Below are 13,525 nucleotides of genomic sequence, written 5' to 3'. Positions count from 1 at the left end.
TCACACTAGGCTGTTTAAAGCAGCGGCCGTTATCCCCAGACAAGCCGTTCTCACACTAGGCTGTTTAAAGCAGCGGCCGTCATCCCCAGACAAGCCGTCCTCACACTAGGCTGTTTAAAGCAGCGGCCGTCATCCCCAGACAAGCCGTTCTCACACTAGGCTGTTTAAAGCAGCGGCCGTCCTCCCTAGACGCAGTCATCAATGTTAAGATACTGTGTATTAAAATTTGGTTTGTTCTCATATATAAATTAATAATATTATACATAAAACCTCAATGTATAGTTAGGAGTAGGTTAGGTATTTAGGTTATGTTGGCGATTATTTGTATTTGAAGTACGTGAGTGAAGCATTTATAGAATTGTGGTTCGAACAGAGGGCGTGAGCGAAGCACTTGTTCCAGAAGTGTTCGGTCGTCTCATCAGTTGTGAGTCGTGTGTAAACCATTTTTCATTCACATGCAGGCGATGAGTCACAATAACGTGGCCAGAGAATGTTGACCAGACCACACACTAGAAGGTGAAGAGACGACGACGTTTCGGTCCGTCCTGGACCATTCACAATCGACTTGAGAATGGTCCAGGACGGACCGAAAAGTCGTCGTCCCTTCACCTTCTAGTGTGTGGTCTGGTCAACAAAACACTTGTCATTCATAAGCGGGGGGGGGGGGGGGGGAGGAGTTGACTGCAAGATTAAAGAGCATTTGGCCTTTGTTGATAAGGACGCGATGCAACGCAGGCTAAAGCTTCGTTAATCCAGCCGCCAAACCCCACATGTTTATGAACAAATAAGACTTGACATACGACTCACAACTGACGGCGTATGTATTTGTCTCGAGCAGCGCCTAGTTCATGTCTTCTGCTCGACTCGTATCTCTCTAAACAGCCCGTCCTCCAAACAAAGATCCAAAAGTGATTCCATGCACCCGCCAAACCCCCTGCTTATGAATGAAAAGCGGTTTACACACGACTCACAACTGCTGACGTTCGAACATATCCGGAACAAGTGCTTCACTGACGAATTTTGTTCGAATCACAACGCTATAAATGCTTCACCCACGTACTACAAATACAAATATTCACCAACAGAACCTAAACACCTAACCTAACCTAACCTAACCTATACCAATATATACACAATATGCTAATATATTATAATATTAATTTATACATGCGAAAATTCCCGTTTTGAATGAACAGCATGTTAAAATTTATGAATGCGTCTGTGGGGTTGACCGCTGAATGTAATGGACTTGAGTCGAGGACGGGTTGCTCTAAATGCTTCATCCGCGTCCTGTAAATACCAATAATTGCCAACAGAACCTAACCGCATAAGTTAAATTAAGCTTAAATATTCAACATTTTCTAGTATATAATAATATTAACTTATATATGAGAAAGATCAGATTATGAATGCACAGTAAGTTATAATTTATGAATGCCTCTTTGGGGAGGATGACAGGCTGGCCGAGCCTAACTAGACGACACGTTGCGGGCATACTGTTGAAATAATTTTTCATTCCTAAACCTGCGGTTTAACGCCTGGTATAACGAGCATGGGAGTTGCGTGGTGACCACCGGCCAGGTCGGACACTCCTGAGGTCTCTCCGCACTGGCTAGTGTTTACGTTGGGTGATTGCTTGTTTGCCCTGCTGGTGGTGGTTTGCCACTGACAGGATGACGTTTGCCTTCGCCATGGGGTCATCTCGCCCTCCAGTGCAGAGGACATTGTCGGCTGGTCTAGCGTTTACGGTGCCGGTGGACCATCCATTGGTTGGTGTCGCCCTGGTGGACGTGCTTCATGTGCAGCTGTCGGACCTGGTGGGCGTCCAGCTGCTTCAGGGCAACCGTGCTGTGGTAAAGTTCCGCCTCCAGGCTGCCTTTCAGGTGTTTCTCGAGCGTTGTGAGGGGCGTGTTTACCCACTCCCTGATTCGGCTGGCTCAGTTAAGGTGGTGAATCTTAGTGTCACCTTGACGTCTGTGGCGGTGCATGGTGCCCCCTTCGAATTTCAGGACGACTTTTTAACCTCCTGTTTTGAGCGATTTGGGACCGTGTTAAGTGTTCGTTGGAACAAGGTCGTTGCCGGGCACTGTGTTGGTATGCTTGACGGCTCCCGCACCCTGACGATGTCGCTGAAGTGTAGTGTACCGTCGTCGATGTCCGTGTTGGGTTACACGCTCCGCTGCTTGTACCGGGGTCAACCGCGCACCTGTTATCGGTGTGGTCACGAGGGTCACCTGGCTGCGGCGTGCGACGTGGGTGCAACTGGTAGGGTGCATGTTTTTCGTGCAGAGGATTTCCCGCCCTTGTTACGTTCGGACGGTTCTGAGGATGGAGTAGGTGCTGTGCCTGAGGCGCCTGATTGCCTGTCTGCTGCTCCGCCTGTTGGGGCGAGTTCTACGGCGACACGTCAGGTGACTGCTATGGCCCCTGGGGTTGTTGAGCCGGTGTGTGTGGGTGTCGGGCCGTCGCCTGAGCTGCGTGTAGTGAAGGATGTCTCGGTGGAGGTCCATGTCCCGCCCCCGCCTGTGGATGTGATACCGGCTCCCGGGGACGCGGGTTCTGCTGTTTTAGAGGGGGTGCTTCGGCAGGGGGAGGTGCCTGCCGTGTCTGTGTGTGTTGGTGAGTGTAGTTCTGCTCTTTCCGTCCCTTTGCAGAAGCGTGCGCGTCGGTGTTCTGAGGCTGTTTCCCTGGATGATGTGGACAGTGTGGGTGATGTGGCCTCTGTGGACTCTTCGGACGGTGCGGGTGTGGCCTGTGTGGATGTAAAGATGGTGGCCGTGCCTGCGGCGGGGCCTGCTGGGCGTGGTGTGGTGAGGCCTGTCTCGAAGCGTTCACGGCGGGCTCGGAGTGTGTCTCCCCTTCGTGGTGTGCCTTGGGAGGAGGTGGGGGAGTATGGTAATCTGGCGCCCCCCGCCGAGAATGGTGGTGCTGTGAGGGGCTCCGACGTTGCTACCTGTGCCTCTCCTCCTCCGTCTCCTGCTGTTGGATCTCCGCAGTGGGGGGTTGTCCCTGCTGATCGGGACCTCGTCGTGATGTTGCGGAAAGATGTGCGCCAGAGGGCCTCGGCTCCTGTGCCCGGTGGTGGGGTCGGTGCCGCGCCTGCGTCCCCTGCTGTATCCCCTCCTTCCTTGCTCCAGTCTGGGGATTGCCTAGTCCCGTCTGCTGGGGTCGTGCCCTGTGAGGGTCCGGAGTTGGGCCCTTATCGGGATGCCCGGGTGCTTCCGATCCCGTGGTGCTCGTCCACTATCTGGGTGTCGCGGGTGAAGGAGTTTGTGTATAGGGTGCCGGATAGGATGTCTCAGCCGAGGGCGCCGCCTGGTGGCCGGCTGCCCGCTGACCTGCGGGTGATATGGGAAGCGTACTGCTTGCGCTTTCCGATACACAAGTTTCCGGAGAAGTATTAGTTCCCGTCTTGCGCACGCTGCTAAGCCGTGCATGGATCAGCTGCCACCGTGATCACGACGCCCCGCCCCCCGGTGCGGGGAGTCTCCCTCTAACGTTCGCCTCTGTTTTCGTCGCCACTCCTCTCTCTACGGCCCATCACATCTACCGCTTTTGACTTTCTTCTCCTCCTGACCGTCAACGCGTCTCCTTACATCTGTCCTGGTGCAGTCATCGGGAGGGTTACCCCTTCATGCAAACTGCGCCTATTCTCAAGAAGAAGATAACGAGCATTTGGCCATTGTTTATGAGGCCGGGCTGATGCTTGCTGATCCCACCACCAAACACCTGTTTATAACTTAAATTATCTGAGTACGCGCTTCACAGCTGATGACGTTGTTGTTGTTGTTGTTCTCGGACTTGTTCCGCCAGCCCATCCTCAGACTAAGTCCAGTCTAGCCCAGCCTGACCTCAGACCAAGTCCAGTCTAGCCCAGCCCGTCCTAAGACCAAGTCCAGTCTAGCCCAGCCCGTCCTCAGACCAATTCCAGTCAATCCCAGCCCGTCCTAAGACCAAGTCCAGTCTAGCCCAGCCCGTCCTAAAACCAAGTCCAGTCTAGCCCAGCCCGTCCTCAGACCAAGTCCAGTCTAGCCCAGCCCGTCCTCAGACCAAGTCCATTCCATCCAGCGGTCGACCCTAAAGACACATTCATCATTTTTTAACATTCTGTTCATTCACAAATGGAATTTTCTCAAATATAAATTAATATTATTATATATTAGAATATTGTGCATTTATAGGAATCGGTTTAATTAGGTGTTTAGGTTTTTTGGCGATTATTTGTGTGTGTAGTACGTGGGTGAAGTATTTACAGCGTTGTGGTTCGAACAAAAGTCGTCAGGGAAGAACTTGTTCCGGAAGTGTTCGGGTATCAACACTTGTGAGTCGTGTGTAAACTGTTTTTCATTCATAAACAGTGGGTTTGGCGGGATGCATGGAATGGACTTTGGGTCTTGGTTTATGAGGACGAGCTGTCTCCGCTCACGCCCTCTGTTGGAACTGTACTTCTCTAAATGCTTCACCCACGTCCAGCCCGTCCTGAACAACGAAGGTCAAATGCTCGTTAATCATGCCGCTAAACTCCGTGTTCATGAACGAAAAATGGTTTACACACGACTCACAACTGATGACGTTAAAACATTTTTCGAACAGTGCTGAGCCGAACACCTCTGTTCGAACCACAACGCTGTAAATGCTTCACCCACGTACTAAAAACGCAAATAATCGCCAACAAGAACCTAAACGCCTAACTTAACCAACGCCTAACTATACATAGAACTTTTATAAATAATAACATTATTTTATTGATTAAAACAAGCCTATTTTAATACACAGTAGTTTAAAGTTGATCGATGGGTCTTGGGGTACGGCTGCGGTTTTAACGAGCCTGGCCTGAGGACAGGTTGCAGTCAGTCAACGCTGTTTGCTTGATCGAGGTGAAGTGAAGTGGGCTCTCAGTGAGCTGTGTGTGTGTGTGTGTTATTAACTCCCATATTAATACCCAGTGGAATGTAAGAGCTTCCTTATGGGCTATTCATGCCCGTGCCACCTCCTGGCTTAATCTTCATCAATCAACAAGAGATTCCGTCCGAAAGACTACCGTAGATACGTGAGTGTGGTTACACTGTTTGCGTATATATTTCGTAATTACTAACAAGCCATTAATGGGGGCGTTGTGTGTGTGCCACGTTTTAAGGAAATCACCGCACATGTGCGTGTTAGGCCAGGGGCCAGATTCACGAAGCAGTTACGCAAGCACTTACGAACCTGTAAATCTTTTTTCAATCTTTGGCGGCTTTCTTTACAATTATTAAACAGTTAATGAGGTCCGAAGCACCAGGAGTCTGTTTATAACAATAACAACAGTTGACTGGCAAGTTTTCATGCTTGTAAACTGTTTAACAAATGTAACCAAAGATATACACGTTCGTAAGTACTTGCGTAACTGCTTCGTGAATCTGGCCGCAGGGGCCAGGACTGACGTAAGCTCGCTGGAAGCATTCTAACAAAGGTACTCCGTAACAGCTTGATGGAACCGTTGCTTGGACATCTCCGAAGTGAAAGGTTAGTGCTGAAGGTCATCTGGAAACACAAAACGAAACTGTCTTTATTTTCCGCTTGTTACAACTTGTAATAAAGATGTTACATCTTGGCTTAACGTGTTTATGACGTATTAGAACGTTGTTACAACTTGCTATATTGGTTGTTATAACTGGTTAGGAGGTGTTAAAGCTTGTTCGAACGTTGTACCAACGTCGTAATTTCGATGTGTGTTTGGCGGGATATATATATATATATATATATATATATATATATATATATATATATATATATATATATATATATATATATATATATATATATATATATATATATATATATTTTATATATATATTTTATATATATATTTTATATATATATTTTATATATATATTTTATATATATATTTTATATATATATATATATATATATATATATATATATATATATATATTATATATATATATTATATATATATATATATATATATATATATATATATATATTATATATATATATATATATATTATATATATATATATATATATTATATATATATATATATATATTATATATATATATATATATATATATATATATATATATATATATATATATATATATATATATATATATATATATATATAATATACTTTTTAACAACTTTAAACTATTGTGTATTTGATGGTTCAGCCTCATGGTCGATGTATGCGTTCAGTTTTGAGGCTTGGGCACTAGTTTGTTTTTATAGTGAGTCGTGGATACCTGATCAACCAGGCTGTGATTCATACGTTAGGTGGCGAGCAGCCGCGTCTAACAGCCTGGTTGACCAGTTCAGCAACGAGGAGGCCTGGTCGATGACCGGACCGCGGGGACGTTGAGCACTGAAATCATCGCAAGGTAACGGGAAGGTAACCACAAGGTAACCACAAGGTAACGGCAAGGTAACTACAAGGTAACCACAAGGTAACGGCAAGGTAACCACAAGGTAACCACAAGGTAACTGCAAGGTAACCACAAGGTAACGGCAAGGTAACCACAAGGTAACCACAAGGTAACCACAAGGTAACCACAAGTTAACCACAAGGTAACCACAAGGTAACCACAAGGTAACCACAAGGTAACCACAAGGTAAGGTGGAATCTCCGCCACATTGCTTCCTTCACAAGGTTCTACATCGTTTAAGTCGCATATTTTCTCTTCGGTTTCAGGAACTGTTCTGACACTCGTATTGGTGTTTTTATTTGTGTTTGTATATTCATACATTGTTTTTTCTTAATACAATTTTGTCATTGTTAGCGTCATACAATTCTGTGGCCAGATTCACAAAGTAGTTACGCAAGCACTTACGAACCTGTACATCTTTTTTCAATTTTTTGCAGCTTTGATTACAATTATTAAACAGTTAATGAGTTCCGAAGCACCAGGAGGCTGTTTATAACAATAACAACAGTTGATTGGGACGTTTTCATGCTTGTAAACTGTTTAATAAATGTAACCAAAGCCGTCAATGATTGAGGAAAGATGAACACGTTCGTAAGTACTTGCGTAAGTGCTTCGTGAATCTGACCTCTGGCTCTTAACTTCAATTTCATTTTTCCGGAAGTGAATAACAGCTGCTGGCAGGTGCGTTACAACGGTGTTTTGCCGCCACATTTTGTATTTTGCACGTCTCGCACACGGCCACTAGCAGGGATCACGCGGGGGTGTGATCAGATGGGAGGTGAACACACAACCCATCCTGAGACCAAGTCTATTCCATCCAGCGGTCGACCCCAGAGACGCATTCATCAATTTTAACATGCTGTTCATTCAAAATAGGAATTTTCTCAAACGTAAATTAATATTGATATATATTAGCATACTGTGCATATTTAAGCATTGGGTAGGTTAGGTGTTTAGGTTCTGTTGGCGATTATTTGTATTTGTAGTACGTGGGTGAAGCATTTACAGCGTTGTGGTTCGAACAAAAGTCGTCAGCGAAGCACTTGTTCCGGAAGTGTTTGAACGTCATCAGTTGTGAGTCGTGCAGCCCGTCCTCCAAACAAAGATCCAAAAGTGATTCCATGCACCCACCAAACCCCCTGTTTATGAATGAAAAGCGGTTTACACACGACTCACAACTGCTGACGTTCGAACATATCCGGAACAAGTGCTTCACTGACGAATTTTGTTCGAATCACAACGCTATAAATGCTTCATCCACGTACTACAAATACAAATAATCGCCAACAGAACCTAAACACCTAACCTAACCTATCTTATGCCTATATATACACAATATGCTAATATATTATAATATTAATTTATACATGAGAAAATTCCCGTTTTGAATGAACTGCATTTTAAAATTTATGAATGCGTCTGTGGGGTTGAGTGCTGAATGTAATGGACTTGAGTCGAGGACGGGATGGAGTCGTGTGTAAACCGTTTTTCATTCATAAACAGTGGGTTTGGCGGGTGCATGGAATGGACTTTAACGTTTGTTCGGAGGACGGGTTGGAGCACGAGGTGAGGACTCGCCTTGTGCTCCACCCAACTAGAGCAAGCGTCGCTCACACACCCGCTAAATAGTGTGTAGAAGTGTTAATATTGCCACCAAGCTCAAGATTGCTCAGCTTCTTATATTATGCTAAATGTATTTACCTAAATCTGTTTCACTTTCCATCGATTGATGGAGCCACAGCTCACATAGCTGTACCATTACTCCCGACCCTTGTGTGTGTGTGTGTGTGTGTGTGTGTGTGTGTGTGTGTGTGTGTGTGTGTGTGTGTGTGTGTGTGTGTGTGTGTGTGTGTGTGTGTGTGTGCGCGTGCGTGCGTGCGTGCGTGCGTGCTGAGGATTGATGCTATTATTCTCTCGCCATTGACACCGTCTTTCATTTTTATCCTCATGCAGCCAGTCAGTGCTATTGTATGTAATTTATCCAGTCACGAAATCTTTCCAGATATCCAATATCGCACATTATTCTCTGTCCTTACGCGCACGCTTCCAATCTAACCTTTACTAAACGTTAGTATACAAATATAAATTCATCACGTCAGGTGAGAATATTTTATAAAGGCCTCCATGTCTTGGCCTTGCAACATTTTTACACTTGAGAAGTCTTATGTAAAACTTATAAACTAGTCTGTGAAGCACAGTGTATAATATCTCACATCTTGCCTTCCTCATGTATAATAAACATAGACATGAGTTTAAACAATCCATGAGTTGATACAGTACTCTTTTTTTTAATTTGAGGTCTCTTAATGCCACCGTCGCCACTGAACGTATTATGAGGATAATTTAGGCCTCGGGTTTTGATTATTTGGATTAAAATTGTAAGGAATACAATTCTGTGGGGGATTTTGTCGGCTCCAACAAGTTTTTGTCTGATCCTTAATATTACAAGGCAAAATGTTTTGCACTTATCAGGTACTGGTGTTGGAAAAGGAATTTTAATTTAAAATTTCGACTGAATTTTAATTTTAAATTTCGACTGAATTTTAATTTTAAATTTCGACTGAATTTTAATTTTAAATTTCGACTGAATTTTAATTTTAAATTTCGACGGCAAATACTGACGCGAAAGCCAAATACTAATATATATGTTCTACGTCTGCTTCATCATAAACCAAGTCACTTTACTTTGCTAATATAAGAACAATACAGTCTGGGAATTGTTTTGTCTCTCTTGTGAGGCTGAAGCTCATTCTGGATTTGCTTTGCTGTTAACTTCCGCACGTTAAGAGCGGGATTGGTAATTATGTTCGTCGAGAGGAATGATTCTGGTTACTCTTGCCCGTAACGCAACAGCAGTCTGCACCATTATGGTGAGTACTGTTTTAAGCGACGATGTGCGAGCGAGCGTTTGCTTCTATCAACGCAAGGCAACATATTATTCAGCACAGCGGAATCACAACAGCGGAATATATCCATGATGAGATCTTTCGGGGCAATGTAATGGGCTTGAACTCGCGTTCCTGGGTGACCACGACGGGAGATGTGCCCGCAGCTCGCTTTTATATAAAAAGCGTCCAATATGTAGCGCTTATACCCTAATCAGACGCGTATGAACCTATAGGTATACAATGATTAAGATGCCTATTAGTCACAGTGTCTGTCACAGTGTGTTTTTATTTCACAAAAAACACGGAAATTCGAGACTCTGGTCGATTGTGTTTGAATGAATTGCGGTGCATTAAGTGTGAGGACAGGTTGATATCATTGGAGACTATGGGTATCGTAGGTACGATATTGCTGTTCTGGCTATCACTAGGTTATAATGGTCAGCGTGGTTATCAGTCACTGTTGACAACTGGCATCCCGCTGACATTGTTGTCATTGTTGTGACATGTCACGTTGCCTGGCACATTGTTCATTATCCCTGGCACTGTTGCTCTAGTGCCTGCTGGGTGTTGCCCACAGTACTCTCCTCATCCAGGTGCCATCAGTGAGATCAATTTTAATTGAAATCAATTGATTATGCTCCCCCCCCCCCCATATTCATTGTGTGGGCGGCCGTTGAGCATATGTGGTAAGACACTCGCTTGGCGTTACGCTAGCGCTTTGTCCTGGGTTCGTATCCTGGCCGGGGAGGATTTACTGGGCTTCAATCCTTAACTGTAGCCTCTGTTCACCCTACAGTAAAATGGGTACCTGGTTGTTAAACGATTTGGCGGGTCGTATTCCAGGGAACATGGGGTTAAGAACTTGCCCGAAACGCTATGCTTGCTAGTGGCTGTACAAGAATGATTACAGAGCCGCTGAAACTACTCAAGGCTACCCCATGAACAAAATGTAAAACCTGAAAGCCTATGACTAGCCCCCACAGGCCGCACTCATCACCTGGACTTTGCAACACCAGCTAAAATGCTACATTACTGTTGTTGTTAGTCAACTTGGCATAAAGTTTTCCGGACTGGATGGATCTGTTGAAAATTAAGGAGCTTTTCAGGATTTTGTCACAATACAATTTTTTTTAGTGGGCATTGTGTCTGTATTTGCCCTCATGGCTTTGGCTGTGTGGCTGTTTTTGTCCTCGTGGCTGTTTTTGTACTCGTGGCTGTTTTGGTTTTGTTAGGTTTAGTTAGGTTACGTCAGGTTTGGTTACCTTTGCTAAGGTTTGGCTATTTTAGATTTGGTTAAGTTTTGGTTACGTTATGGTTAGGTTTGGCTGAGTTAAGTTAGGTTTGGTTACGTTTGCTTGAGCGCTGCTGGCTGACATTTTCTTCATCATTCTATCCAATTTCTGTATCCAATACGGGAACGGATGTCGTATTCGCATCTTAAGAAAACCGACGCGGTAGATCGTACAGTCTGAATTGCATACAGCTGCGACGTCGCATATATACGACGTCGTAACTCTGCGCGTCTTTCATGCCTGCTACGGATACATTATTTTTCTTGTTGTGACCGCTGTATCAGGAGGTCGTTATATCCATAATAGTAGTAGCGGGCATATATCAGTTTCAGGAGACTGTGGACTTGCGCTTTGGAGTGGCCTCTCCAGGGCGCATAGCCTGGGCAGGTTGATATGGGGGAGAAGCTGTCACCCATGCAGCAGGTCCCCCTTTCTCCGTAATACTGCATAGTATTACTGAAGACGGCGCCGGCGCCTGCAGCACCAGTTAGTTGGGAAAGCTAAGCTGATGATGAGAAAATGTCAAGGCAGCTTAATGGGTTCGAACCCCGGACACGAGAAATGTGGCATTTCTCGTTAACATAAAGCATGTGTAATCTTATATATGATAAGTTGCATAATAATTATCAAACACCTGACGCGACAAATGCAACCTATTCTCCTGTTTATATAGTACATTTTGTAACTATCTGGACCATTGTACATATTGACGTGATAGACTATTAGATATTTGGTACTAAATTTCGTACTATTCACTTTATTATGGCCCGAAAAAAAAGCTAAAACCCGAACTTAAATATTCCTATGCATATATATATATATATATATATATATATATATATATATATATATATATATATATGCGAACAAGCCTGAATGGTCCCCAGGACTATATGCGAATGAAAACTCACACCCCAGAAGTGACTCGAACCCATACTCCCAGGAGCAACTCCTGAGTTTTCATTCGCATATAGTCCTGGGGACCATTCAGGCTTGTTCGCATTTGTGTTCCTCACGTGTGCCCCAAAGAATGAGGTGATTTGGTGAAATGCTATGCCCAAGATTACCATCCGAGTTGCCGTCGGGGAAGTGGCTCAAATAGCCTCGGCTATCACTTCCTTTTGACGGCCGTGATGGTCAAGTGGATTAAGGCGCCCTGTAGTTACCAGTTGCGTTGCTCCTGGGAGTATGGGTTCGAGTCACTTCTGGGGTGTGAGTTTTCATTCATATATATACATATATATATATATATATATATATATATATATATAGTGTGTGTGTACAATATTATAGGCTTTAGCGTATATTAGGCCTAGGATGGTTAAGTTAGGATTAGCAACCTAAATACAAAACCTTTTTCAGTTTGTCCAAATTCAATAGTACCAAATTCTACATTGTGATAGTTTATCACGTCAAAATATGTACGACGGTCCACAGCGTTACTATAAGTACTATCTAAGCAGGAGGACGGGCAGTGAGTCTAGGAACGATGCCACGAAAACCAACCTTTATCCTTCAATGGTACTTGGCTTGGTGTGGCTTCCAGGCTTGGTGTGGCTTACCAGGCTTGGTGGGGCTTAACAGGCTTGGTGTGGCTTACCAGGCTTGGTGGGGCTTAACAGGCTTGGTGTGGCTTACGAGGCTTGGTGGGGCTTAACAGGCTTGGTGTTGCTTACCAGGCTTGGTGGGGCTTAACAGGCTTGGTGTGGCTTACCAGGCTTGGTGGGGCTTAACAGGCTTGGTGTGGCTTACCAGGCTTGGTGTGGCTTACTAGGTTTAGTGGGGCTTAACAGGCTTGGTGTGGCTTACCAGGCTTGGTGGGGCTTAACAGGCTTGGTGTGGCTTACGAGGCTTGGTGGGGCTTAACAGGCTTGGTGTGGCTTACCAGGCTTGGTGGGGCTTAACAGGCTTGGTGTGGCTTACCAGGCTTGGTGGGGCTTAACAGGCTTGGTGTGGCTTACCAGGCTTGGTGTGGCTTACTAGGTTTAGTGGGGCTTAACAGGCTTGGTGTGGCTTACCAGGCTTGGTGTGGCTTACTAGGTTTAGTGGGACTTACCAGGCTTGGTGTGGCTTACTAGGTTTAGTGGGGCTTAACAGGCTTGGTGTGGCTTACCTGGCTTGGTGTGGCTTACCAGGCTTGGTGGGGCTTACCAGGCTTGGTGTGGCTTACCAGGCTTGGTGGGGCTTAACAGGCTTGGTGGGCTTACCAGGCTTGGTGTGGCTTACCAGGCTTGGTGTGGCTTACTAGGCTTGGTGTGGCTTACCAGGCTTGGTGAGGCTTACCAGGCTTGGTGTGGCTTACCAGGTTCGGTGTGGCTTATCAGGCTCGGTGACGCTTACCAGGCTTGGTGTGGCTTACCAGGTTCGGTGTGGCTTACCAGGCTTGGTGTGGCTTACCAGGCTTGGTGGGGCTTAACAGGCTTGGTGGGCTTACCAGGCTTGGTGTGGCTTACCAGGCTTGGTGTGGCTTACTAGGCTTGGTGTGGCTTACCAGGCTTGGTGTGGCTTACCAGGCTTGGTGTGGCTTACTAGGCTTGGTGTGGCTTACCAGGCTTGGTGTGGTTTACCAGGCTTGGTGTGGCTTACCAGGCTCGGTGGGGCTTACCAGGCTTGGTGGGGCTTCGCCTACATTTACTGGGATTCTGCTGGGTTAGTTTGGACTCACCAGGGTCCGCTTGTCTTCGCCTGTGTTCACTGCTACTCACCAAGATGGGTAGGGGGGGCAGGTAACTCTCTTGAGGCAACAAAGCCCTTCTGTGTTAACCTTAGAATACTTTGGACTGCCTGGATTACCTGCCATCTTTAACGATAATATGTTTCTTCGTCTTGAGAAGAACCAATGTTCCCGCCCTCCTGTTGGTCTCCTGGTGCGCGCTCTCGCCCAAATGTGCCGTTGTGATGGGTCGCATTTCTCACTAC

This window comes from Procambarus clarkii, chromosome 4 (assembly GCF_040958095.1).
Source record: "Procambarus clarkii isolate CNS0578487 chromosome 4, FALCON_Pclarkii_2.0, whole genome shotgun sequence".
In the NCBI taxonomy this organism is placed as follows: Eukaryota; Metazoa; Arthropoda; class Malacostraca; order Decapoda; family Cambaridae; genus Procambarus; species Procambarus clarkii.
This window is presented reverse-complemented; position numbering follows the sequence as displayed.